General features: G+C 45.3%; 1 protein-coding gene and 1 pseudogene across 2 annotated transcripts in view; both read left to right on the top strand.

Annotated features, from left to right (window-relative positions):
- ASAP1 (ArfGAP with SH3 domain, ankyrin repeat and PH domain 1) overlaps positions 1–27,444 on the top strand; it is a 259,462-nt gene that overhangs the window by 87,852 nt on the left and 144,166 nt on the right. The window lies entirely within an intron of this gene.
- On the top strand, positions 5,544–5,662 carry LOC112480574 (annotated as a pseudogene).

Raw genomic sequence — 27,444 nt, 5'->3', positions numbered from 1 at the left:
CCCCTCTGCCATTGCCACTGCATCTGCGCGTGTTGCCACCCCGCCTCTGGGCACACGTGCAGAGGTACAGACATGCCCTGTTGACCCCCGGCCTGCCTTTTTAGCCTGTCCTTTTAATCTTCGTTTAGCTTACCCTCTGTCCCCACCTTCCACAGCCCCGTCACTGAAGAGACATTTCGTCTCATCAACAAAGATTTTTGTTTGTTTGTTTTTTCTGGTTTGTACCATGTGCCCCATACTCCGCTGGGAGCTGGGATGCTGTGGAGTACAAAGCAGATGTGGTTTCTGCTTCGCTAGCACCTGTAGTCTGGTGGGGGAGACAGACAAGTGAACGGGACTCACAGTGCAGTGTGGCGGGTGATGTGATGGGAGAAGGCTGGGGGCCTGGGGTCCCGGGCACGGGACTCTCCCCCTCCCCCGTCCACTCGGGAAAAGGAGGATTTCCAGAGGAAGTGACACCAGCTGGGACCTGAGCGGGGAGGAGGGAAAGAACCGACCACTTTTGGGAAACCATGCCCATTATAGCTGGAGCGTAATGGGGAGACAGGACGGAGTGGGGCTGGAAAGACAGTTGGGCTTGATCCTGGGAGCCGCCAAAAGCCTTTAGGGTTCGCAGCAAGGGGTGGGACGCTCCGATTTGTCTTTTAGAGGGATCGCTCTGCCTACACCGTGGAGAATGGATGGGAGAGGACAGGGTAAGTGAAGGGTAGCAAGTATTAATTTGCACACTGTCAAAGATGACCCAGTGCGAGCTTTTGGTGGCCTGGCTTAAGCAGGGACCAGGGATGGAGAAGGCTGAAGACGAGGCACTCGGGAAACATTTAACCCGTGACTCTTCTCTGGGGTCAGAAATGATGCTTGGCCCCTGAAAGTGAGAGCTCGTCCTGCCCCCCTGTTACTTTGGGTTTTCATCCGTGTTGTACGTCATGTTGGAAGGATACACATTATCTTCCTGCTGCCGAAGAGGTGTTCGTGAATGCAGCCTGCTCCCTTTCCAGATCCTCGGGCTAAAGCACTGGGTTGGCTGCCCAAGATCTATCATCATCAACTAGCTCTTTGTCATGTAGTGGGCATCCTGGAGTCCAAGAATGTTAGCGCAGGCTGGTTCCCTAAAGGTCAACCCATCCAACCCCCCTTGTTTTGGCAGTGAGTACTTGGTGGCCCAAAGAAGGGGAATGACTTGCTCAAGCTCCCGCAGAGGACTGGCACTGGACCCAGGTGCTTCATCTCCCAGTTGGGTGACGCTTTGGGCCAAACACCTCCTTCTCTGGCCAGGTGAACTGCAGGCTGTGTCACCTGGCCAGGTTTACTTTTCCCGCTCTTTCTCAGCTGCGCTGGGCTGGTCTAAAAATGTGTGTGGCAGGTGAACCAGTCAAGTTTGTCTTGGGTGCGCCCTTGCTTCCAGGTTCTGGGCTTCTGCAGGAGAAACGTGCTGTTTTCCTAGAGCTGCGGTTCCTGACATTGTGTGCTCCTTGTTTCCTTGTCTCTGAGAGCAGTGAGCTCTGAGCCTGGAATCCTCCTTCTTAAGCCCCTGGGTGGGGGTCAGGGAGCAATAGGACTCCAGGGGCTTCTCTAGGGCCCCACTCTGCTGAGAGGTGCTCTGTAGCTGACAGCGAGGAGCCTGGGCTTCCAGGCGGACTGGCTTTGAATCCCAGCTGTGCTGCTTGCCCGCTGGGCAGGTTCTCGTTAGTGAAGTGGGGACAGCCATACTTAACCAACTAGACGGCAGCTTTCAAAAGATAATCTACGTGAACAAATGCGGTACAGTGCCTGGCACATAGTTGGTGCTCACTAAATAGTAACTGTGTTTATAGTGGATTATTACTCTCCGTCCCTTTAGTGCAATTTCTCAAACCACAGACTGAACCGCCACGTGGCCGTCCACCGCCAGTTGCACTCATATTGATTCCTTGGTGAGATTTCAAGAGTGTGGGGTCTTCCTTTCCACCCTTCTGAGTGGCAGAGGTGAAGTCTTGTCTCTCCCCCACTCCCTGAACCACATCAGTTAACCTTGAAAACGGAACACGACCACAGGGCAGGGAGGGGTCCGAAGGGAGAGGCAGGCAGGGCCTGTGTGGGGATGAGTCCTCCCTGCTTTGGAAGCTGGCTTTTTTTTTCTTTTAAACTCTTTGTGCAGTCACCCTTATTCTCTGAAGAGGCACGTGAAGGATTACAAAGAAAGGGCTTTAAAATAAAAGCAGAAGGAATGTGTAAGGTGGACCAGAGCCGCAAATCCCTTCTAGATGCGGGATGTGAGAATGGCAGGCGGTTAATATTTGAGGCCAGAACAGGGAAATGTAACAAGTGATCAGCCACTCACTTCTGCTCTGCAGGGTGACAGCCTCGGCCTAGCAGAAGGAAAGAGGAAGGTGAAGGGGACGATCATTTAACTGGTGTGGGGGCTCACGCTCACCACCCCCCTGCAGAGCTCTGCCCTGGGAGGGAGCAGGACTTCATCGAGAAAGGTTTTCACAGAGCTGGGGTGACTCATAAACAGTGACACCTGTTTTTCCTACAGAGAAGCATCTAGATGCAAACATCAACTTTATCTGGTCTTCAGCCACATAGATCTTCACTTAGTAGGAAGTGCCACACTCAGAGTGGGGTGCGTGTTGTCCCGTGAGAAGTTGGTACCCTGAGCAAGACTGTACATGGAAAAAGGCGGCCTGGTTTCAACAGGTCTGAGGATCTGAGAAGAGATGAGCTGGAGGGGTGAAAGGCCGACCAGCTCCCAGGAGACTGCTGGGCTGCAGTTCCAGAGGTGAGCAAGGTGGCCCCTTGGCTCATTGCAGGAGAATCTAACAGTCCCTTTGATTGTCGGTATCCAGGGAATTAAAAGGAAGGTTTTTGGTAGGCAAACTGTGAGACGGTAAAATCGTCATTTTCTGTTTCATATAGTCCAGCTCCGAAACTTAATATTTTTAACTTCGAAATATAGCACAATGGTTTAAAAAGGTTCCTGGGATCTCTGTGAAACCTAGTTAAGGACTGATTTTTAAAAATCTTCCTATGCCACGGCTTTGTGATATTTTTAGGAACCTTTCTGGAACCAGTAGCAACAGGACTTCAAGCCCAGCATCAGGCCCAGCGTGCACATCAGCCAGCTCGCAGCTTGTTTCGAAAGCCTTCTGCTCCCTGTGTGGGCCTTCCGGGCACGGGGCACGTGCGGTTAACGGCACGTTCATCGTGTGCTCACTTTGCCAGATGTTTTGTATGTTATCTCATTTAACCCATATCCCGTTTGCCCCGGGAATACTCGCAGCTGCAGCGTTTACCCCGAGTTAACTCACGATTATAACACTAACCTCACCCCCAAAGTTTGCCCCGAAATATCTCGCTTTTATTATTATTTTCTCATCGCTCTAGTATATTGATAGTCTTTGGAAACAAATGACATCGTTCTGTTTACAGCATTCTGTTTTTAGTAGCAATATTTCCATTTACAAAATATAGTCATTCTCGATCATTGAAAATAGCCAAATCCTAGAAAATGAAGCATTCCTACGTGTGATGTTAACACCGTTCTCGAGCAGTTGTCAGCCAAAGATTCATTTGATGAATCCGATTTATGTACACGTTTCTGTTACATTAAGATTAGAGACAAGTTCTGTTTAGAAAGAACTCCAACAACAGTTTTCACATTTTATTTTCACGTGGCAACCAGTCAGATCTGCTTCAGCCTCCAAGAGCGTGTTTAAGTAAAATTAACATTGGCGGCAAGCTGCACTTGTTTTTTCTAAACGGAAAAGGGGTTAAAACCTAATGTAACTACAGGATGGATTGTGACGGTTAGTGAGGCCAGGATCACACCACTGACAGGCGCCAGATCTCACAGGACCCAGCCCCATCTGAGTTGGGGGCCGCTGTTCTTTCCATATCGGTTCCTGGGTAATCGTTATGGTATAACCCTCCCCTCTGACACCCTCCCACCTGCCCCCAAAGTGAATCACCTTCAGAGCGTTAAACGCATCTGGGAGAAAATGCAAGACGTTTTAAATAGCCCCTCTCAGTTGCTCGCCAGGCCCCATCCGCATTCCTGTCACTTGGCTCCGTTCATCTCTTTTGACTTCCAGGTCTGTTAATTTTACAAAGAAGGCATCTCATCTTCTTAATGGCTTCCGTCCCCTTCCAAGTTAGGGCAGAGAGTCACTTGTAATTGCCTCCGTCGTTGGACTGTGACTTTGGATGGCCGCTGGCGTTGTCCTTTTGCTGACTTGACGTGTTGAAGTCGTTCTCTGTTCTCTGTACCTGAGTGACTTGGTGCCCTTCCCACTGCAGAAGCGACACAGGGGCCCCGGTAAGGGGGAAGAGCGCTTAGATCTGTGAGAAGTCCACTGTGCGCCGGACACTTAAACATGTTAAGCACTTCACACGCGTCGCCTCTCGTCCTCTTTCCAACAGCCCCTTGCAGGTGCCATCGCCACCCTTGGGGCAGAGACTTGGGAGGAGCTAAAGGCACAGCACAGCTGATAAGCCGTGGATTTGGGATCCAGACCCCACTCCTACCAGCTCACATTACTTCTGCTGCATCTCTTTTCTCTGTGTATGACACGTGGCCGGGTGGTGTAAGAAGACAGGGCCTCGTGGGCTGCAGCCGAGATGAGTGAGACACCAGGGGACCGTGCTGGCTCTCTGGGCCCCTCCTTTACTGTCTTCCATGGCCTGCCACCTAATGCTTCACGTCAGTCCTGTGAAAATCTTAGTAAGGAGAATGCTCGCTCCAGCTCACGGAACTCCTAGTGGGCCAGCGGCACTGTGCTTTGGTTACTGGGTGGAAAACCCTCTGCGGTTGGTATAGACAGAAACCTACCTGTGATAGCAACCCGAGTTTCTTTGCACTGCTGTGCTGCTCCGTTTCCCCATCTGCAGTGTGTGATATTAATACCTGTTTCATATGTTATTGCGAGATTTGGGAAGTGAGATTGTGACATAAAGTATTAGCAGTGTCCGCACACAGCTGCCTTGGTGGCCCGGGTGCAGCTCTGCCTCATTCATTATCGCTTCCTCAGCTCCGAGGCCACTGCAAGGCGCATGCAGGGCACGCAGGCGGTCAGTATGGTCATTGCTGATTTATGTTTCCCCTGCACTTACTACGCAAATATTTGAGCACCTGAACTTTTTTTGTGCCAGACGAGGGAAGACATGGGGCATTTATCACACCACGGCATTTATAAGTTCCGTTAGGTATATGATCATTTACCAAAATAATAAAAGGAAAAGTAGCCCACTGGTGAGTGGCGGTCAGGTGGTGACCTTTGCCGTTACAAAATGCAAAGCCGATTTTTAAATTCCCCCTCCAGTTCTGAGGCTGATAATGCTGGGGGTGGGTAGACCTTAGTACCTCTAGCTTTGTATCAGGATTGGACCTTGTGCTGCTATTCTAAGCCGGGTTGGACCTGAAAATGTCTCATTGCCACTCTGTGATTGAAGGATGATTTATTGTGTCATGAAGCCTTTTGGTTTGAGGAAATGGTGGTTGCCTGGGGTAAATAGGAGAATGGGTGCCGGAAGTTAGGGAAGAGCCAGAAATTAAAAGTGCTGCCGTGTACGGCCATGCCACCCTGAACAAGCCTGATCCCGTCTGATCTTGGAAGCTAAGCAGGGTCGGGCCTGGTTAGCACTTGTATGGGAGACCACCTAGGAAGACCAGGTGCTGTAGGTGTAAAAAATTTAAAAAATTAGGGATTGTAAGCTGACAAGGTCCTTGCAATCTGTGAGGTCAACCAAGGGTTGCCTCGCTTAAAAATAATAAAATAAAAATAAAGTGCTGCCTCAGCTGGGTGACCGAATACACTTTCACCTGGTGGGACAGCCACTCATTGGTTTGAAAGGGGCTTGGTGACCCTTCAGTTTCTTGCCATGCACCGTGGGCTCTGGGGACCGGCAGCAGCAGCATCACTGGAAGTGTCTGAGAAACGCCGAGTCTGAGAATCTCTCCTAGATGCATCGTATCAGCATCTGAATATTAATAAAGTCCCCAGCTATTCGTGTGCAGTGTGGGAAGCGAACTTTGATAAAAGGACAGCTCTGTAGATGTAGAGCCTAGGAGTGACAATGTCGTTCTGGAGTCACTGAGGGGCAGTCATGCGGGGCCACCAGCTTGGGCTAAACCTTTTCACTTCTTAATACTTGCCAAGTATTTTAAGCAACAGAATTCCAGTCAGAGCTGCTAACCACATAAAGCTGCATGATTTCTGATTTCCCTCAGAAATAGTACTGTCAGAGTTTAATAGTACATTAGAATTAAAAAACATTTGTATATACATCTTCTCCTTTGATCCCATAGAGTCCTGTGATATAGTCTGATCTCTGCTTTAGAGATGATAAAACCGAAAGACTCAGAATCACACAGTAAAATCGGTAGCCGTACTTGAACTCTGAGGTCTTACAACTCCAAGTTCAGAGCTTGCTTACTGTCTTTTTCGTAATCTAAATGTTTCCATATTGAGATATTGAATCCTCCATCAGTGTCATGGCTTTCGTGTAGATGTACTTGTGCACACAGGGGACATGAGACGATTGTAGGCGGAGAAGAATCTGGGCCAGGAATGGAATTCTGCAATAATCGACTTTTGGAAAGTTTCGTGGCTGTTTCTGATCTAGAGCCTGAAACATCAGGCCACTTACCTCCTACAGCTTAGCATTCACCTCCGGCTCTTCCGCAAGGAGGACCCTGCTCTGTAAAACCTTCTCCAGGGTGAAAGGCAGAGGTCCGGCTGCTCCGTTAGTGTCTCACTCATGCTTCCTGTACAAAGCTGATCGCTGCATCTTGATTGCCTGTCTTATTCCCACCTGCCCAGGCAGCTTGTAAGCTCCCTGCGGGCCTAGGGAGAGGCCTGCTCACCACCGTAGCCCCAGAGCATGGCTTATTTTGGTCGTCTGTACATGTTAAATGCATGTTTGCATGCATGATCCATACGCCGCTTTGCCTCCCCCCCTCCCCATTGTCTGCTTTTTGTGGATTTTTAACAGCATCCGAAAGCGGGGTGGGCTTTTAGTTTGGCCCCTCTGCAGCAGCTTTGGGGAAAGCGTTTTAAGGAAGGGGAGTCTCGCTTGGGGCTTGAGGGTGGTCTGGCCCATTACAGCGAACAACCCAGCATCAGCCGCGTTTATGTGGGACTCTTATGCGCGATCTTTCCTTGGTGTCACCATGTAACAAGTGACATTCTCGGGAGCCCAGGTTATCAGGCTTTTCCACAGTTGGGAGAACTTTAACCTGCGATGGCTTGAGAACTGATGAATTCATTCATGTCTGGAAATAAAAGCGGGAGCGACTCTTACTTCCTGCCAAGTAAATGGGGCTTTGGCTGCTCTTTCAAGGTGTGAATGGAATGTATTCATCCATTCACACCACTCATTTGTCTGCGGCTTCGCTCTCCACTCGTTTGTCCCAGTCAGTCAGCCCCTCTGCCCTTCCCCCTCTGTCATCTGTTCTCACTGGGACCCTGTGCGAGAGGAGAAGATAATGAGGATTTCTGCTGTGTAGGCGTTGCCATCTCATACCTTCCATTTTTCCTTCTCAAAGACATTGGGAAAGTGGCAGGGGATGATTTTCTGCAGACCTTTTCCCTTCACGAGGACAGTAAGTCCTAGAGTACAGACGTGTGGAGGCAGACGAGAAACTGGCCTACGTCTTATGTAACTATTTCTCCTGGAATTAATCCATTGGAATATATACTCTAGCAGTTGGCCTTCTGGCTTCACTGCTTTTTCTCTGGGTGTCAGTCCGGCTTCGTCGCTGAGTTTTTGACATTCACATTCGAAGGGTGTTCCGTAATGTTCCCATTGACATACCACTTTCCCCCGGTTTTGGCCGGAGGGGAATGTGACTATATACAAGAATCTGAGGTTTGTATTTAGCTGCTGCCGAGGCAAGCCCCAGGGGAAACGTCAAGATGACTGGATTCCTCAAATGGTAACTTGGTAACTCATCTTTTCTGTTTCTCAGCCTGCAAAATGTTCTTTGGTTTTAAAAGTAGCTCCTACCAGTGAGAGTCTTATTGGAATGGTGTTTTGAATGCACCAAGAGCCCCTATAATTCTTACTCCCTTAACCTAGGCACACGTCATCGGCTTGACAGCAAATCAAGGTAAGAGGGCCAACGTATATTTGATAGGGTACTAAAACTGGTCATGCCTTCCTGGCACAAGGAAAGGAAGAAGAAGTAACACCCTGTGTGTTAAAATGCAGGTTTTGTGTGGCCAAAAGCACCTGCAATGAAACAGGTCCAAGGTAAAGATCAGGAAGGGGCTTGGGATTGGTGGGAAGGTTTGACAGTTTCAAAGGCCTCAGAAACACGACTGCAGCGTGGGGAGAGTGACCGTCATTGGAATGGTGGAGACCTGGAAGGTCCGAAGATCCTTTAGGAAGTCAGGCACTCATCCTGTGTGGATGACAGTGAACGGGGGCATCATATTGCCCTGATTCAGGTATGCTCCTGTTTCCAAGAAGGCTTCCTCAGCTGAGTCATGGCGTGCTGTGGTTAAAACCTTGGAAGGAGGAAGAGAGTCCTGGATGGGTCTGGAGGCGAAGGCGGTCAGCACGTATTTGTCGAGTTGGTATGCCGACCACCCTTCTGAATGTCCTCTCTCCCTCGATCGTAGTGGGGGTGTGTAAGGAGGGCTGGCTGAACGCTGTGAGTGCAGGACTGCAGGCGGGACAGCTCTGCTCCAAACACAGCCTTTCCTGATCAGCATCTTCAGGTGGTCGTACCTGTCAGCAGGCCTCTGTGTCCTCTGGGAGCAGAGCTTGAAAGTCTGGCTTTGGGACACCTCTCTGCTGCTTGATGCTTGATCGACTGGAGGTGTGGGACAGGCATTCCAAAGAGAGGGACCTGGGCAGGAAAATGTCATCCCAGGAACCCAGTGGTGGTCACAGAGTACACGTTTGACATTTTAGGGAAGTGTCGGGTCAGTTTTTCAGATCTTCCCTGCATCCCTCCTGTACACTAGGCCAAGAGTGAAGGGCTTAGGCTACAAAACTGGCAAAACCTAGATGTGGCCTTGTCGGAATTTACCCTATTAAAAGGCCCAAATAGCTGATGACGCTCTGTAAACCACGACATGACTGGCCCTTGACATAATCTAGCTCTGGCAGTTTGTGAGCTACGCCTTGTTCTTGGTTTGCACGTGAGATATTCAAGTGCAGAGGGTTTGGGGGATTTGCTCACAGAGTTGGGCGTCAATCCCCGGCCATAAGTTTATATTCCCATAAGTACAATTGATCCGTTTCTCTTGGGCTGGAAAAATTAGCTTAACTAGGCCTCCCCCCAAAATCAGTGTAGTTATCTTTTCAAAGATAGATGGATGGGTAGGTAGGTAGGTAGATACGATTGATTAAACAAGATGCTCAGTGACATGCGTGAGAGGAGGGTGCGACTGAGTATGTCATCCTCTGTGGTGGCACTTGCTCCATTTGTTCAGGTCTTACTAAACTGAAGTGACCTCACCTACCCTACCTTGCCTATTATCATTCCCCAACATCATCCAAGTGGTCCCTCCATCTCTCTAGCCCGTGTTTACTGTTCGGGTACCATCTTGGGCAGGAAACACACAGAGATGTATGAGGCCCAGTCTGATCTCCGGGCGCTTATGCAATCTACCTGTGGTCGAGTAGAATCAAATAATTCTGCTTGCCAGCTCCCGCTCTCCCTGTCATGCCCATCCTCCCAGTTTCTGTCTCATTCCTTAAGGCCCCATTTCTAGGAGTGTACCCCAGCCCTTCCTGAGCAGCTCCCTTCAAGGACCCCCTCTAGACCGGCCTTCAGGGACGTCTCCCCGCAAATGCGCGGCCCCCCGTTGCCCCCTGCAGCCCTCCTTGCACCCGCAGCTCACTCGCTTTGGCTGGCAGGTCTGTGCTCTCCCGAGCCGGTTCCTCAGTGTTCTCGTTCTGATCTGGTTGCTAAGCGCCGGGGCTCCCTGAGGGCACGGACTTTCGCTTCCCTATCATTTCATGGTGATGAGCACAGAGACGTTAAGGGCGTTGGCTCATTTGCACCCTCGTTTAAAACAGACACTCGTTAAAGCTTAGTCAGTGTGCTGGGTGCTCTGGATTGTGGTCTCGCAGCTCAGCCTGCGGAGGTGATGCGGCTGACCGGTACCAGGCACTCGCCACGTATCAGGCCCTGTGCTTAGAGCTTTGCTGCTCGGATGCAGAGCCGGAAACCGGGCATCTCGCTCAAGCAGGATTGAAACCGTAGTTCTGGCCTCCGACACCGTCTGTAACCACAGCACCACCAGTACGTGAAAGTCCTACCCGCTATGCCTCTCAATCTTGTAAATGGTGCTTTTTTTAAATATCAAACTAAGTGATGGGCTTAAACTGTGAGGACGTAGAATTTCATATACATAGAACAGGTTGGTTTTGTTTACCTGTGAGATAACCATCAGCAAAATGAATGCTGGCTTCGTTTTTAGTTAATTGAGAATAACTTCATCAATTCATTTAGTAGTAGCTTTTTATCAGGGCCCCGTTTTCACCAAAGCTCGTCGTTAGTGTTGTGTAAGACCCCAGCAATCCCCGTTTCAGAATCTTGCTTTACCCTTTGATGCTGTGAGACTGGAAGAAGTCACTGTGCCTCTCTGAGCCTTGTTTTCTTCATCTGGAAATTAGAGATAGCAATTCTGCCTGGCGGATTTCTCGTGAGGTCTCAGGGAGATTATGCATGTTCTCTGCCATTTCCACACCTGGCACATCGTAGATTCTCAGTAACTAATGGCTAAAAAGAATAGGTATTTCAGACACCTGTCTTTTGCAGGCAGTGATTTGATTTTTGTAATTTAGGCCAGGTACAGAATTGTTAATTCTATCTGTGCCGCTGAGGCCTTGGCGCTACTCGTTTTGGTTTTGTTTATTTCGAATCACTATTTGGAGCATTGTTGGCACTTTTCTCAGCATCGATAAAACATCATAAAGTTATAGAAGTGAGAGGCAGGAAACCTTGCACTGCGATGTGCATAAACAATAGTTCATGTTTTTAAAGAAAGTCTGGCTCTTGCCTATGCATGCAACACAAAAACTGATGTCAGCTTTATTCCAACTGAATTTGAATGCCAGATTGACACTGATCATGGATGCCTTCCCAGAGCTTTCAGAAAAACAAAACCAACCTGTTCCGTTTATTTAATTTTCCAAAAATGTCAGGGTTACAATTGGCTGCGTATTTTATCTGCTACACATAGGGATGACTCTTCTCCATTTCAGTAATGAAAACAAACAAAAAAAAAGTTATCTCTCGAATAGATAAATGATTATAATTACATTTTCCCTCGGTTTTATTTAGACCACCAAAAATGATTCTAGTGATAAGATCATTTCGTTTTGGCCGACATATCTAAAATTCTTTTCATTCATGAAATTCCATGTTCACGAATGTTCACAGTCTGGCACCAAGCCAATTTTTTTTAACTTAATGATTCAAAACTCTGAGTATTCCATTTTTATTTATGTATGTTTCTGAAAGTTCTGTAAGAAAGATAGACTGTTTCAAGCCATCCTGATATTTATTTTGCTAATCCTTTCCCTCCATGCTTCCTATAGGAAAATGAGTGGGTTGCTAGGCGGGTCTTCTTTTTCTTTTGGTCTAGTGTTCCCTAAAGTAATTTCCTCCAGATTTTGTGATTCACTCCAAATGTTGTAATCAAGGAGAACTCAAGGGTTGCGAACCACTAGGGCCATCATCGTTGGAGGCTGGTCTTTACTTTCCTGGGTCTTGCATGGAGTGTGAGGCAGGGAGATTTTTTCAGTTCCCTTTCGCTGCCATTGAGACCAGTCTTTGGGCAGCAGCCACTTGTGATGAGTGGGTAAAGGGAGTAGAAAGGGATGGTCAGTTTCAGTATTTTCTAAGGAGATCCCATTTTCTTTTCTTTCTGGGGGGCAGGGGAGGGGTCGGGGTTATTAGGAAAGCTGTTTCATTCTTCTTTGCAGTGGTTGCTAAGATACTTAGAGCTGCATTGCTAAATTACCCCTCCCTCTCAGCGTTTGCTTCTTACATCTCAGCCTAGGTGTGGTCACCGTGGTTCATTATCACTGATTCCCAGACATAACCAGAGGAAGCCATTGGTCTTTTTGAGTGGTGACGCTTGTCTTCATAAATCTCAGCTGTACTCAGGCTCATCCTCTTTCAGGTTGTCCTCAGCCCAGCTCCCTCATACAACACAGCTCCCCTTCCCACCCTGCCTCAATTTCTCTTTGGCTCCCCATCACCTTTAGGGAATAGTTTAGTTACCACAATTTGGCTTCTGTTTTCGCCTTTCTGGCTTTCCGTTCAGCCTCACACTCTGTGGGCTGAATTACACTATAATCACTTGTATTCAATTATCTGTACAATTTATGGGATATGGCTATTTTTAGGATGCTTGTTTGCCCAGTTTTTATTTTTCTACTCATTGCTCCAGGATTTTGAGATCTAGGATTATGGTCACTAAATTTCTGCATCTTATGTTTAGAAAAAATTTTAAGACACTTCTTAGGGCCCCCAAAACGTTCAAGAAACACAGCACCTCAGTCTCTTTCCGGGGACAGGCCTTGTCCATGAGAACTTCTGCCCTCCCTTCCCTGTCAGTGAGCCAGGAATTTAGGGATGATGTGACGGTGGTGAGTCTGACAGCTGTCACACTCAGTCCCCTCAGGCTTGTCATCCATATAGTCAGTGAACTCTCCACTCGTGGGCTGTCCATAACAGCTCCCCATAGTTTCTGGTGGTTTTCTACATTGGATGAGTCTCTGATAGCTTGTCCTGAATCTCCTCAGACTAAGGTGCTCGCAAGAACTTTGCCTTCCATCCAAACGGGTTTCTCTTTAGACATAGGACCATATTTTAGGCCCCATAGACTTCATGGGAATTCATTGCGGTGTTTCTATTTAGGCTGCTACTGATAGGGATTCTGCTTTGCCCATCAAACCAGATCTGAATTCCTCTGCCTGGTTTTAAAGACCCTTCTATCTGCCTCTTCCTCCTGCATCCAGTCTCACCTGTGTCTTTCTCTTCTTACCAGGAGGGTCTCTTTCTGCCCCCAAACCCTGATGCCATGCCTCCCTGCCCCTTTACTCGGCCTCTCCACTCCTCTGCAGCCATCTGCATCCTGCCGGCATTTAAAGCTAAGCCCAGGTTCTCTGCAAGATGATCCTGCCTCCAGCCTGCGGGCACATGGCGTCCTCCCCTGCAGCAGTAACTGCTCACTGACTCACGGCCCTCTCGCCACATCCAGCCCACAGATGTTTGGTCTGTTCCACCAAGTTCGACCTAGTTGCTGTTACTTGAATTTCAGGAAGTGTCACATAAATACTGGATTTCTGGCTTGTTTTGAAAAATCAGACAACCTGATAACACTGAACTCTTTCTCGAATGGCAAAAGCCAGCTGAAGCTGATTAATTAGTGGCCGCTTTTCTTAAATGGCGAATGTGGTTGTCATTGTGCCACAGTCATACCCTCTCCCTGTTACGGCAGACCAAGTGTGCTTCTTTATCAGCATCGTCTTCCTGGCTGCAGTAAGCACTGGCGATTGTGACCTCTTGGTTTCTAACCTGTACCATTCCCTACCCCTACCCTCTTTCTGTTTTCAGATTATTTGTGGAGCTTTTTGTGAGAGTAGGGATGGCAACTTTAAATTTTTTTTTACTATAATGTCCCCAAGAGTGTCGATACTCTGATGAGTAATTACTTTACCAAATCAATAATTGGTTTTGATATTTAGTTTGATGCCATGGTCGATGTACACATGCCAGAACAGGTTTCTGTGTTTCTTTCTTTTTTTTTTCTTACTTAACCCACTGTACTTAGCATTAGCAGCATTTGAAAATCTTAGTTCCCTAACACTATCGTGAACAAATCCAACATACCCGAGGGACTCCGAGGAGAGGCCAGGCCGGAGCGCAGAGCCTGGGAAAGTGAGCGTCGCCTGGAAGGGGGACTGCCGCAGAGACGGAGAGGACGGGAGGGACTCCTTTGTTAGTCTTTTAGCCTCCAGTCCAGCATCAGCTCCTCCAGGACGGTCTCTTGGTCCAACGCAGACGCGTCCCTGCTGCATCCCTGTAGCATTTACCGAGCGCTCCCTTTCTCACGTGGAGAGCTTTTGCACCCCGGATTTCATGTCATCTTTCCAGCGGTCTTGCGAGGTAGCAGCTGTTACCCTGTTGTACAGATGTGGAAATTGAGGCAAGAAGTTAAGTGATAAGTTTCCAAATAAGAGATTTGAACCCAAATTTGTCCTGATTCCAAAGTCTAAGGCTCTAATCACTCTTCTGAACTGGCCCCCTTGTCCTATGTCCCCCTGTACCAGCGTGATTGATGTTGTGCTTTTGCCTTCCTGTCCGTGAACTTCAGAGGTCAGGGAAGGTGTGTGTTTATTTTTGTATTCTCAGTACCTAAAACAAGACAGGCATTCAGGAAACGTTTGATAATGGCAGTATGTTTGTTTGTTTCATTTTCCCCTGGCTTCTTTGTAGATTTTCTTTTCTCTCTAGTTAAATTCTCATGTGGTCCTATTTGGGAGGAGGCTTTTTTTCCTTTGAGCAATGATTTACATTATAGAAAGGAGGAAGGCACTTAAAATATTTAACCTTTCAATTTGCCGAAAGGGAATCTTATTAAGTGTTCATAATTGCATTCATAAGGCAGGATTGATCATGTATATCCAAGCACAGTACAGATGGCACCAGTTTATTGCTTAAAGTAGACCGTAAACAGTTTTCAGGTGTTTTTTTTTTTTTTAATGTTTTGAGTCAATTGTTTTTGCAAATAGACTGATAATAAAGTCATTTTTCAAAAAGGAAGGATTAGTATACAAATCCAAATGGAACTTATGGTTTTGACTAAGACATCTGAAAATGTGAAGTCACTGTATCATTTTGTTTGTGTTTCTCCTTTTTTCCTGTTTGGTAAAGTAAGTAGAGAAATGATGATTTTCCAGATAGATTAATGAATCCCTGGAACATTTATAATTGCAGGATCTTAGACACTTCTGCTTTGACAATGCGATCAAATCAAATTGGATTATAATTAACCAGCACTGCAAAATGTAGAACATATATGAGATGCAGAGTCTCTTAGAGGCAGATGAGCTCATGTGCCATGTTTGTCTATCTCAATATATTTCCCGCATATCATTGTATACACGTGTCTCAGACTAGAAGGAATTAAGTTGCCTTAAAAATTAACTATTTTTTTAAACTTTGGGTAAATCTTACAGTCCCCAGACTTTGAGATAGAAACCCCTGTTCTCAGAAAGCTCTGGCATAATTAAGAAATCAAGAACCAAAGAAGGTCTCTCCCTCCTCCAATAGAACACTTCAAATCCAGTGAATTAGTGTCTGTCAATCTTTCTGTGGAACAAAACCAGAAACACTGATGGCATTGACCAGAAAGAGATTTGTAAAAACTTAAAAGCAGGAAGAAAAGCCATAAATGGTAGGGAAACATTATTTTTATTGATCTGTGACTCTCTGATACGAGTAGCTACCTTTTATTGAGTGGAAGGCTTATTTATTCCTTTGGAGTACGTATCATTCTCAGTTTTACAAATGAGGTAATTGAGTTCATCGAGATGAGATAACCAGTCTGGTGTCATACAGCCCTAGGTAGCCTGACCCTGTCTTTTTCTCCTGTTCAACACTGTCACCAAATATGATATGTTATTTCCTGGTCGAAGTCTATTTGTTATTTGGAAAAATAACACGTTATTTGTTATGTGTTACTTGGAAAAAGTGATTCTAAAAATGGACATTGTCATTCACCTGTTCTTTAACAAACCAGTGACTGATACCACGTGTATTCTGGGTAACTGTAGTGGAATGATGCTATTTATTAACACCCAAACAGAGGGGACTGACTGACGAATTCACATTTTCTTTATATGTATATTTCAGTAAAACTGGAAATGTGGTTGAATTCTAAAGTCGGAAAATTAAATTCACTTTGGTATTTTTCCCAGCTCCTATTAAATATTCTGAATTTTAAGTAACTGGATCATTTTTATTATTTTATTACAAATTTTCATTCTTACACAGACTCTCTGATGAGTATTTATGATATCTCTCAACTTTTCTGTTGCCTTTTATTGTCTTAGATAAATAACTACGGCTCAAAGCTAGACGAGTTCATTAGATGACTAAATTACATTGCATGAATCATGCTCTGAGAAAGTCTCAGTCCAGATACTAGAAGTGATGGGCTTCTATCTGTCATGTGGACAGTTTATCGAGCACTCCTTCCGGGAGTGATGCTGATCTGTGAAGAGTTGGCTTCAAAAGGTACCATAACCATTATCACAGTTAGACTCTACCCACAAAATGCTCAGGGTTTGGGAAAATAGGATCACAACTTAATATATTGCACACCACTTTTTCAAACTCGTGCTCTGGGCCAGAGGTCAATTACCATTTTTATGCTGATGGATTCTTCTTATATTCATAGACGAGGAATAAAGAAGGTAGAAAAGGGACAACAAGGAATGTTAGTAAGAGCATTGGTAAAATAATCTCTGTTCGAGTCCAGCTACCCTACGCACTGGCCCATTTTAAAATACGGTTAGATATCTCCGCAGGAGTAGATTTTAACACCTGCCATTGGCCTTCACTGTGGTGCGAGCCGGGTCCTCACGTCTCCTGGTTGTCATGTTCGAGACGCCATCCGTCAGGGACAGCTGCCGTATCTTACAGAGAGGCAGATCATGACAGTAGGTGTGGCTAACCTTACATGAGTAAAAGAGTAATTTCCTTTGCCTCTCCCACATATCGATGGGCTGAAGCAACCACAAAGTTCAGAGGAAGGTGTAGGATTTGTGTACTGTTACTTTTTTCCTTTCTCAGTCTCATCACAAGTCAAGTGCTGGAGGTTTGGGCATTTTACTGTACAGTCAGAGACCTGAATCTGTTCTGTTTGCTGTGTGACCTTCTAGAGCTCCCCTCACTTGAACTTTCTCATCTGTGCAATGGGTTTGAGGGTTCCTGCTTTGTTTGCCTCAAAGGCCTGTTTTGAATCAACTCGTGGTTGAGGAAGGGCGTTGTGAACATGCCAAAGGCCCTCTACTTGTGAGGGCTTGTATGAAGAGACCTTCAGTATGAAATGAGAGACTTGGGTTTGAGTTCTGGTTCTGTTCCCAGCATGGTTACTGGGTCGAGTGAAAGGGTGCTGGGTGACCCAGGAAAAATACCTGTCTCTCCCACGTCCCACCCCTGCATATTCATATTTAGCGAAGATATTTCATGCATATGGATTAAATGCCCTAGGAATTATCTTGATTATTTTGTCCTTTGTTTTCATCTCTTTTATCATGTGTCTCACTCTAATATGTGTACAAAGAAAGAAAAAAAAAGTTCGTTTGCATGGAAGGCTTTTGCAAAGAAAGAATGTTTTCTCATTGGCAGATATTGTCTTCATGTGTTTCTAATGAAACAGAAGCCAGTGGGTCTCTGGTTTCTTTCTTTGTTTCCATTCTGACGTGGTTGATGTCAGCAAAAAAAAAAAAATGCAGTTTGTTTTTGGGAGAGGGTCATATTTTCTTTTTCCATTTAGCATAGGAATGGTGTCTACCTGCCATGCCCCTCTAAAATAGTAAAATAGATCTAGAATATGGGATGTGACTACAGCTTTCTGGGGTTGGTTGGATCCAACCTGAAGATCTGGGCTCAGAAAATTCTTTTGGAAATGCTCGTCTAACTACAATGACAAGCGTGCATAACACTGCCTAGTAATTATTTATTCTGCTTGTTCCCGCTGCCATGCTATCCACTTAATATCACTTGGAGTTTAGAAGCCCATAGTTTCAGGATGTTAGTGGTCATTTACATACGTTAACGTGGCCCTTTGTTTTGTTTGTTTTATTTGTTTGTTTTTCAGGTTTTCAACACACTTAGGTTTCTTCTGGTGGCACCAGGAAATAGATGTTCAGCCTCTTAGAGAATGAAGATTTCTTCTTTTCATTGTTAAGAGTTCATTTATTGGCCCAGTGGAGCCCCACCCAGAGGGGCCGGGCTTCCCGCCATTCCTTCCATCTCATTGAAGGCCATTTGTAGTCTGAAAACTGAACTGCCGAGTTCTGTGAGTGCTGTGCGTTGGGCTCACAAATGCCTACAGCTTTCAGTCAGCAGGCACAATGTGAGCAGGAAAGGCATTTATATAATGTGGGGACAAATTTGGAAACTCCCGTGAAATCACAGCAAAATCATTTCCAGATTTGAGCATTATAATAGCTGCACATTTGTGGTGTTTCCTGAAGCATTTGAAAATACATTTCTATGTCTGTATTTCCTTTATTCCCATCCATCAGACTCTCCTTTTTGGTGCCATCATTAGATTTTTGAGTGCTGTGACATTAGTTTTGGATTTCTGTCCTGAGAACACTTAGTAACGCATTGCTTAGTTTCTGCTTACATTTTTTAAAGATGGAATTGTCTAAACGTTTTTTCCATGTGGCAAAAATGGAACTGATATTTCTAATTTGTTTTTGTTGTGTCGAATTGAATTTTCTGGTTCTTTTACCTCAACTCAGCTTTGACTGCTTTATCTTTTTTGTTGTCTGAAACTCCTTGGACATGGAGAGATAGCGTGACTTATGGTCACTGGTGGCTTTTTCTTGTTGCCTGCAGATATTGTCTCACTGTCTCCTTACATCCTTGCTACAAAGTGGTTGTTACAGGGAGCCACCTCGGAGGTCAACGGCCAGACTAGATGACACAAGGACAGTGCAGTCCCTCTTGCTCGCCTCAGTCATGTTTGGGACCCTGGCCTGTGGCCCTCAGCCAGAGCATGCATCCTCCTCAGCATCCTGTTTGGAGATAAATACACCCAGGCGCCTGTATTTAGAAGCACTTAGAGGGGTGATTGTGATGTGGAGGGGTGTGGGCGGGGCTAAGGCAGGCAGGACTGGACCTACGGTTAGGGTTAGCCGGCGAGGCCTCACACCGGCAAAACGCTTGAGGAACTTGGAGGATTCGTTTCCATCATGGGGATTGGCAGCAGGCACAGTCCTTCCACCCTCTGCCGTTAGGTCATTCAGTTCCGTCTCTGCCACTACTGCTTCTGGCACTATCCATAAATCGCCCTACTTTTTCCTCTACTTCTGCTCCTTGCCTTCTCGTGACTCAGTCTGCACCTCATCTTTGAGAGTCACTCATGCTATTGCAAAGCGTGTGTGTGTGCGCATGTATGTGTGCACACATGCACATGGCGCCAATAGGAACTCCCGATTTGGGGTGCAGTGAAGAAGGAATCTTTATGCAGTGCAAACAGCTCGACTGGTACAGCACAGCTGTGGAATAGCAGGACAGTGAGGGCAAAAGCTCCTCTCCAGCTACATAGCTCGGCTCTGCTCCAGTCCGCTCAGCTCCGCCCTTTCCACTCCACCTGCTCTTCTCTGCTCCAGAGACATCTGCGATGTTTCAGCTCCAGCCAGAAGAATGCAGTCTTCCATCTTTGGTGGAAAGGGGCAGTGTGCTCCCTGAGCCAGAGGGAAATTGACTTGTAAGAGAGAAGTCTCCACCCCTGGTCCCTAATTGGTTCATCCTCATGCTAATGAGGACTACAAATCTTCTCATTTGATTGGTTCATAAAGCACTGTCTTGATTGGTCAGAATGGAGCTGCTCTGATAGATTGGTGAAGATGCTAATGGGGATATTGCTGTGCAGCTCGTATTGGACAGGGAAAGTCTCAGTCCTGTTGGCTGAGATACGATTCCAGGAGCTCCTTTGTAAGGGCTGGCTCCCAGGGCAGGAAGGAACACAGTGCAGGCAGGACCATCAGTATGGGAGGCAGGCAGTGCAGGTGGCAGGCAGTTTAGTGCAGGCTTCTCGCTAAAGTGTGGCTTGCATGAGAGGCCCCTGTTAGAAACAACAGCGAGGCTCTGCTTTTAAATTTGAGCTCAGTCAGCCACAGGAGCCCTCCTTGGTAGCCATCTTCTTTCTCAGGTCGGCAGGCTGATATAATCAAGTGCCATGTTTGTTATTTTTCTCAGTTCAGGTTGGGCCTGCAAATCACAGTTATCTCTGTTTGGTCAGAATTTAGGCTGGGCATACATTCCGGATATTCACAGCTGTGGTCAGAGTACTGTCACAGAAGGTCCTGTGGTGGACCTACCCAGGACCCTCGTGCCAGCTTCTTTTCTTTCTCAGGGTACTCGTCAGTAACACAGACCATCAGATGTCTTAGCAGGCTCGCTGTTTGTATTGCATGACTGAGTGTAGTATCGAAATCCCTAAATTTTTAATTAAGAGTTGCGACTTCCAGTCCTAGCTCAGCTACTTGTTAGTAGTATGATTTGGGGTAATAGTAGTGTGATTTGGGGCAAGCCTTTTAACCTTTCTGGCACTCGGTTTCCTCCGTTATAAAATAGATGCTGATATAGCTTTTCTCACAGTAATCAGTGGAATGTATGTGGACTTGTTCTCTAAACTGTTACACTAATAGAAGAGATTGTTGTTACAGCTGGAGCTGTACTGTCTCCCCCCCTTTTTTTCTGATGACTTTTTTTAGCTTTATTGAGATGTAATTGACATATAAGTTTAAGGTATACAACATAGTGATTTTGTATATGTATATATTGCAAAATGATGACCACAGTAAGTTTAGTTAGCACATTCATCACCTTACATAGTTTAATTTGTGTGTGTGTGTGTGTGTATACACACACACACACACATATACATACATACATATATATGTATATATAACGTATGTGTGTGTTAACTTTTAAAATCTACTCTCAGCAACTTTCGAATAGACAATACAGTATTATTAACCGTAGTCACCATGCTGTACATTACATCTCCAGAATTTATCTTATAACTGGAAGTTGATACCCTTTGATCCACCCCCCACCCCTACCCCCCCTTTTTTTTTAACAAACGGAGAACTGGGCTCTGGGAGTTTGCTATGCCCAGGGATACCATACCTCATTAACAGCAATGCCAGACCTAGAAGCCAGGCCCTCGGAGTTCTTTTTATGATATCTTTTAGTGTGAAGCATCTATTCATTCATAAAGGGCCCTGGTTTGAATCTTTCTCACTCTCTTTCCTTCAGAGAAGTTTGCTCTTTGGAAATTCTGTTTCCTTGTTCACTCTGTCTCAGAATCCCTTGTTCCTGGAGCCTCTGATGAGACCCAGACATTATCAGGACATTTGCTTTTGCAGAAATGTAACTAGTATTACCTTCAACTTGGTTGTTAGTGTTTATGTCCTTGTCTAGCTCTGTGTTCCAGTCTTCATGAGGAATATAGTTTTCTATATGTCTTTTCCATTGGAGAGTTAAAACAAACACACAAAAAATTCAAACAAAATAGATCTACCTAGTCCCTGTTATGGCTCCTCTAACCATTTTACTTCTCAGGGTGCACGTTTCCCTGGTTCGAAAGTGGTTTTTGGCTTCTGTGCTGGCGGTGAAGAGAGCATTTGCACACTAGCAGACCAGGATACTTCAGGGGGCCTGGCAGTTGACAGAGGGATATTGACCCTGTGGTCATCGGTTGAATGTGCCTAAGTGGGTAGCAGCCCAAAGCCATTACTGCCGCCTTCCAGGAATCTCTGATAAATGAATTAGTGAGCTCTCGGTAGCCCTTGATGACCTGTAGAAGACCCCATACAGGCTTCATACGCTCCCCGACTTCTTTCTTTGTTCTAGGGCCAGAAATACAGCTCCATATGCGGAAATCTCCCAGCCGTGTGATTCAAAGCACTTGGAAGAGAAAGAGCTGCCATTTGTTGACTGTCTTCTGAGTGCTGGGAGCTTTGTATCCCCCATTTCTGTACCACCACCACCCCAAAAAATGATACATTATTGATTTGTTGGAGAACATGTGGTAGGGTTGTATCTTTCTGCATTAGCTCATCTCATCCTTTTTGAGTTTAGTTTGTAAAGTTACCCTTTGGAGTAGCACTAGAAATGTGTCTGTTGCTAGGCTCCAGCCCTGAACTCAACACGTCAGAAAAGTTTTTCCCACTTTGCTCATGTATGCAGAGACCCAACAAAGCAGTGATACTAGAAAAATGTGCTATTGATTATTTGTAATATTCTCAAAAGTAGAAATGACAGCATTTCTTCCTTCTGAATTTTTTTTTTTCCCCTAGCACATTTAAAATTTTACGGTAATGATTTTTTTCTTTCTGGCCCTAGGATTTTGTATTGTACTTACCACAAAACAAACAAAAATGGGTATACTCTTGTGTTATGTCATGATATTCCACAGATATAAAGAAAACAGTGTAAATGAGTGGACCAAAAGTCCCCCTCAAGAATACACAATTTGCAAAATGCATTTTCATCTGATATCTTTTGAAACTTGAAATTTTAAAATTGCACATTTTCGAAGGAAAAAAACGTTCATCTCCCCCTCTTCTAATTCATCCCTTTAGGTGTAGGGATTCCTTTAGGGTTTGTGCAGATCTCTTTCGCCTGCTTTATATTTCGCCTTCACATCATTAGTTTTGTGTAAGGTAATCAAATCAGAGGTGTGGGGAAGCATTGTCGCTTGGGGAAACAATTTTGAGAGCTGTGGACTTGGCTGACATCCTCCGCCTGGCCCGCCACCACATATGAGCCCTGTTACATGGTTTTAAATAAGTATGATTGCTGTTATTTTAGTTCTGTCTTTACATTGCTCTGGTACTGTATAAAGGGTTTGCAATATCTATTCTAAAGTCTGTGTGATACTGGAAAACAAGCAGATTTATTATAGCAGGGAACACTGGACACTATAATTTAGTTGGATTTTCTGAATGTCGGAGACTGAAGGAAAAATGAACAGTCCTGGAAAACAAATAGAAAAGTGATATTTAAATTTACAGATGACTTTTAACAAGTTGCTTAAGTTCTCTCTGTTTGCTCACTGTAAAACAAATCTAGCATTATTAACTTCATAGGGAGGACTATTTAGGGATTGAGAATATTCAGTAAAGTCCTTGGCTTGTGAGATTGCGGGCGGGGTAAGAAGAGGTGGGTGAGTTTAACGAACCTTGATTGAATATGAATCGCATCTGGAATCAACTCTAAGGCTTTCTAACACAGACCATTCTGTGACCAAGGATCTGAATCTGTGCCTCGGGAGGAAATGTCTTTGTTTTTGTTGTTGTTTTTCTGAAATAAATCACATAGTTGCTATAATGTACACTTAAATAGGAAAGAGGCCGCCCCAAAAGACTCAGGCAATTACCTACCTCTCAGCCATGGACAGCAAGATAAAGAGTAAGAGAAAGTTAGAGTCCAGTAATTGGGTAAACACTGATCACCTGAGCCAGCTTATTAGTAACTCAGTAATTCTTGGCTTTTTTTTTTTCTTCTTCTGTTATAAAGACATGCAGCTTCCCACAAAGATTTTATGCATTCTAAAAATAACAAAGTGGGGGAAAAAAAGAAAACCAAAGAAAATGGCACACAACTGTTGTAAACAGGAGACAGGAGAATGTACACTAGATTTAGTCATTTAGGGCTGGAGATGAGCAGGAGATAGTGTGTCTTTTCATCGGGTACCATTTCCTCGTGCTGTGAAATCCCAGTGAAGAGAGCAAGTTCAGCTCAGTGGGTGATCAGCCTAATCGTTTATAGTTTGTTTAGTCCCATTTTTAAAATGTTGTAGCTTTTATCACATTTCTGAAGGTGGTAAAAAGAGAAGACCAAGAAAAACAGAGATGCAGGGACGTGTTGGAAGCTAAATTTAAAGTTAGATGAGTAGCCCCAAGCATCTGAGCTCGGCTTACAGAAATAGGAGAAACGCTGCTATTGGTTTTGGCTTCCTTCTGTCTTTCTCCTTGAGGTGGTATGTGTTCCTTTTACCATAACTACGTAAGGTATAATTTCTCGGGAAAGAAAAACAAGTTCCTTGGAGCTGTGTGGCACACAGGCACTACAGTGTCTTCACAGCACATCGTTGTAACGTGTGTGTATGGTTTGTGTTTTTTGTTTGTTTTTTTTTTTAAAGAGCGGAGCGAGGCAGAAGATCCCTGTGGGATAAACTGCCCCTTTAACATGACCTGTGCCGAAGGTCCCCTTTCATCTGGGTGCAGGGCACTTGTCAGTAGGTCGCTCCTTCATCCTCACAGTCTTAAGAGCAGCCCTGTCTCTGACCGGAAGAATGGCGAGCCAGGGGACAAGGAGGAGCAAATCACAGCCAGCTCTGCTGATCGGGAGGGCGGTGTGGGGACCAGGAAAAGCAGCTCTTCCTTGAGGACAGTGTGATTCTCAGACCACCCCCAGCCAGCATGGGACCCTGGGGAAGAAGCACTGATTAGCTTGGTCAAGCAGATTGTCGGGCGTTTTTTTCGTGTGTGTTGGTGACTCACGTGACACCGTGAGATGAACGACTCCTTGGGTAATGGTTATAGGAAAGCTTTCTTTCAAACGAGAGAGTAATGTGAATCACTAGGAAAAATTAATTTGAGCAAACTGGGAAATGGCATTAAAGGTAGAGAGACACACAAGTGTAAAACCTGTAACTCTTGTTTAAGCATTGTCTTATTTTTCCCAGCAGCTTCTACCTGCATGACAAAAGTGACCTCCCTGCGGGACTTGTGTGTTTTGAAGGGGATTGGTTTGTTTCTTGTGTTTTTCTTAAACTCAGGTATCGGAACCAAATTGCCTTCTCTCAGAGACATATATAGGATAAAGATGTGTCGAGTCAGGTTAATTTTTATGCCTTTATGCTTGTTTGAGTTGATAGACTGTTTTTTAGTGAAAAGAAGAGCTTTGACTATATAAGAAACTTGTCTATACAACTAGTTACCCAGTGAACTTCTTTAATGAGGAAAGTTATTTCTTTATACTTTAACTTACAGAGCCCTATCTGTATCAGACATAGAAATCGTACTGAACAAATGTTAAAATCAGAAGTCAAGGGACTTCAGAAATAGTCTAATCAGACTGCATGCAGATCACGGTACATTGATCAGTCGTGAAGTAAATTTAATTTGGTCCTTATCACAGAAACATTTGATCTCACTTGAGGGGGAGGCCTAGGTCCAAAGGGAGGAAGGACTTGGTCTGCGTCTTTCGTTATAAATATTCGATAACTTTTTATACTTTGAAGTAATGCCTCAAAATACTGTGATTCTGGGGTGCTTGCAACACATATTCGGCCTGTTTATTTAATTCAGAGACCAACTAATGCAACAATTAAAAATAATTTTGCTCTGATTTGAACGCAGAGGCCTAGTCTTATAGCCACCAGCCCCTACCTTTATGTACTTGTCAACTTTCCCAAAGGAGTGACTCAGCTGCTAGTGGCCCTGCCTGGGTGGGAACCTGTCTTTAGTTAGGAAGCAGATGTTCCTGGTGCACGGGAGGGAGGGAACCAGTCACACACAGTTATTGAAACCTGTTTCCTACGCGAAGCTGAGTTGGTCACCATATCTAAGTGGAATTAGAGAGGTGACTTTGGTAGGAGGCACGTATAGTTGACCCTTAAACAACACAGAGGTGCTGGGGTTAGGGCGCCTAGCTTCCCCGAAAATCCAAGTTTAACTATAGCTGGCCCTCTGCATGTGGGATTCCCGCCCTCTGCATGTGGGTTTCCCACCCTCGGAGTTGACCCTTGAGCAATGCGGGTGTGAACTGGAAAAAGTCCAGTATAAGTGGACCCGCATAGTTCAAACGGGTGTTGATCAAAGGTCAGCTGTATTAGCTGAGTTGCGGGTTGGCATGTTGGCACACGTGTTGAGATTCTTGTTTCTTTCCTGTGGTTGACCTTCCAAGCGTGTATAAATAGTCATTTGAACGGTCACTACCTGTATTCCCAGGAAATCCTGTTAACAATTTTTTTGTCTGCTTCCTTGCAGCCAGAGGTACACTCAAGGTCACACAATGGCCATTTTATTTCTTTGGAAACCGTATGACAGAAATCTGCATTGGCATTCTATCTCTGGCTGTGTGGGTAATTCTGAAAACCTCGGATTTTACTTTCAAATTCATCCACAGCTAAACCAAACTCTGCCTTTTTCCTAAGTCTGAAGAATGCATCCCAGACAAAAGGCCAATTTCAGTTGACCTTAATTCTCCCTCTGCGACATTCCTTTAGTTCTGGGTGTTTGAAATTCAAGGCCTGTTCTGGTTTCAAGTACACTGTTTTAAAAAGTCTGAAACAGAAATGTATTACTGGACTGATAATGCCTCATGGAGGCCAATAATGGTTTTATGTAGAAGCCACAGTACTTTTTTTGTTAGCGGTTTAAGTGCCTTTGACTGTTCCTTTTCCTCCCACCCCCCTTCACCCCCTCAGGTTTCTTGAATCGCGCTGAGTAATTCGATATTGCTCTTGTCCTGCATAATGTAAGCTCACATTGGCAAAATTGTTGGGGGAAAGAATTTAGTTTAACAAACAGGAGTGTAATTTTGTGGAGACTGCAAATACTTCTTGAACTGAGGCCTTATCAAGTAGCCCAAATACCATTTTTTTTTTAATTTAATATGCCATATGACAATAATGAATTTTTTAGATATCTGGAGAGTAACGATCACCCACCATCCCACCACTCTAACCTATTTTTAGCCGTTACCATCAATCAAGTCTTTGCTATTTGCATACATGGTTTTGAACATTTGCCCCTTCGAATTTTGCTTTTTCGCTTTAGAAAACAAGACAAATACTGCTCTCTAGTTTTTCCATCTTTGTTTTTTAAGGGCGCATAACAATCACATCGATGCTTCTTAATTTACTAAACCATTTCTATGTCATTGGGTCTCCAAAGGTTGTGAGCATTTTGGCTGAGACCGTCAGTGCAGTGAGCCATCCACTTGAGTCACCGGCCATTTTCCCCTATTGAGTGCTCTCCTAGGCATCAAAACGTGCATTTTCTACACAAAGCCGAGACAATCGCCATATCTAGGGGGAAACTGGACAGGGGACTTCGTTCTGTCCGGCGGGTAGTGAGATTTCGGGTGGAGTGGGTGGAGCGCCTTCTTTTGGAACTTGTGCGCCATGTTGCTTTGTCAGTGTTGAAGCGCCACCAGCTACAAGAAGAGTCTTGGTTTTAGAAAAATTACTCTTTCAGCGGCTCTGGCCAGCTCGGGGCTGGTGGCTTACTAGGTTTCTCTCTAAGGAGAGAGCCTTTCTGACCTGTCCTTTAACAGACACCTTAGGAGGAGGTTAACCCTGGGGCAGAAATCTGTCATTCACAGTTGAGCTTCCTGCTCTTGGGAAGAAAACGTAGCCTCTCCAAAGGCCCCTCGGTTTGGCCTGCTTTTTACCACTCCCCTTGCCCACCAGGGATTCTAGCCCACGTAGCTCACTCTTCTTTCTTAAAATGTCTTCCCTTTGATGTTGGAGAACATTTACTCTTCAAAGCCAGGTGAAACACCAACCTCTCTGGGCCACTGCCCCTGACCTCCCCAGCATGGCTTCTAGAGCCTGTCGTGTGCACAGTTATCATCTTACGCTGTCGAGATGGTTTACTTGTGCTATACAGCACTGTCACCACTGGCATGTCTCTGGAAGGAAAGGGTTCACCTTTTCTCATGTTTGTACT

The sequence above is a fragment of the Pteropus alecto genome, unplaced genomic scaffold (assembly GCF_000325575.1).
Source record: "Pteropus alecto unplaced genomic scaffold, ASM32557v1 scaffold105, whole genome shotgun sequence".
NCBI lineage: Eukaryota > Metazoa > Chordata > Mammalia > Chiroptera > Pteropodidae > Pteropus > Pteropus alecto.
The sequence above is the reverse complement of the archived record's forward strand: the minus strand, read 5'-3'. Positions and strand labels throughout refer to the sequence as shown.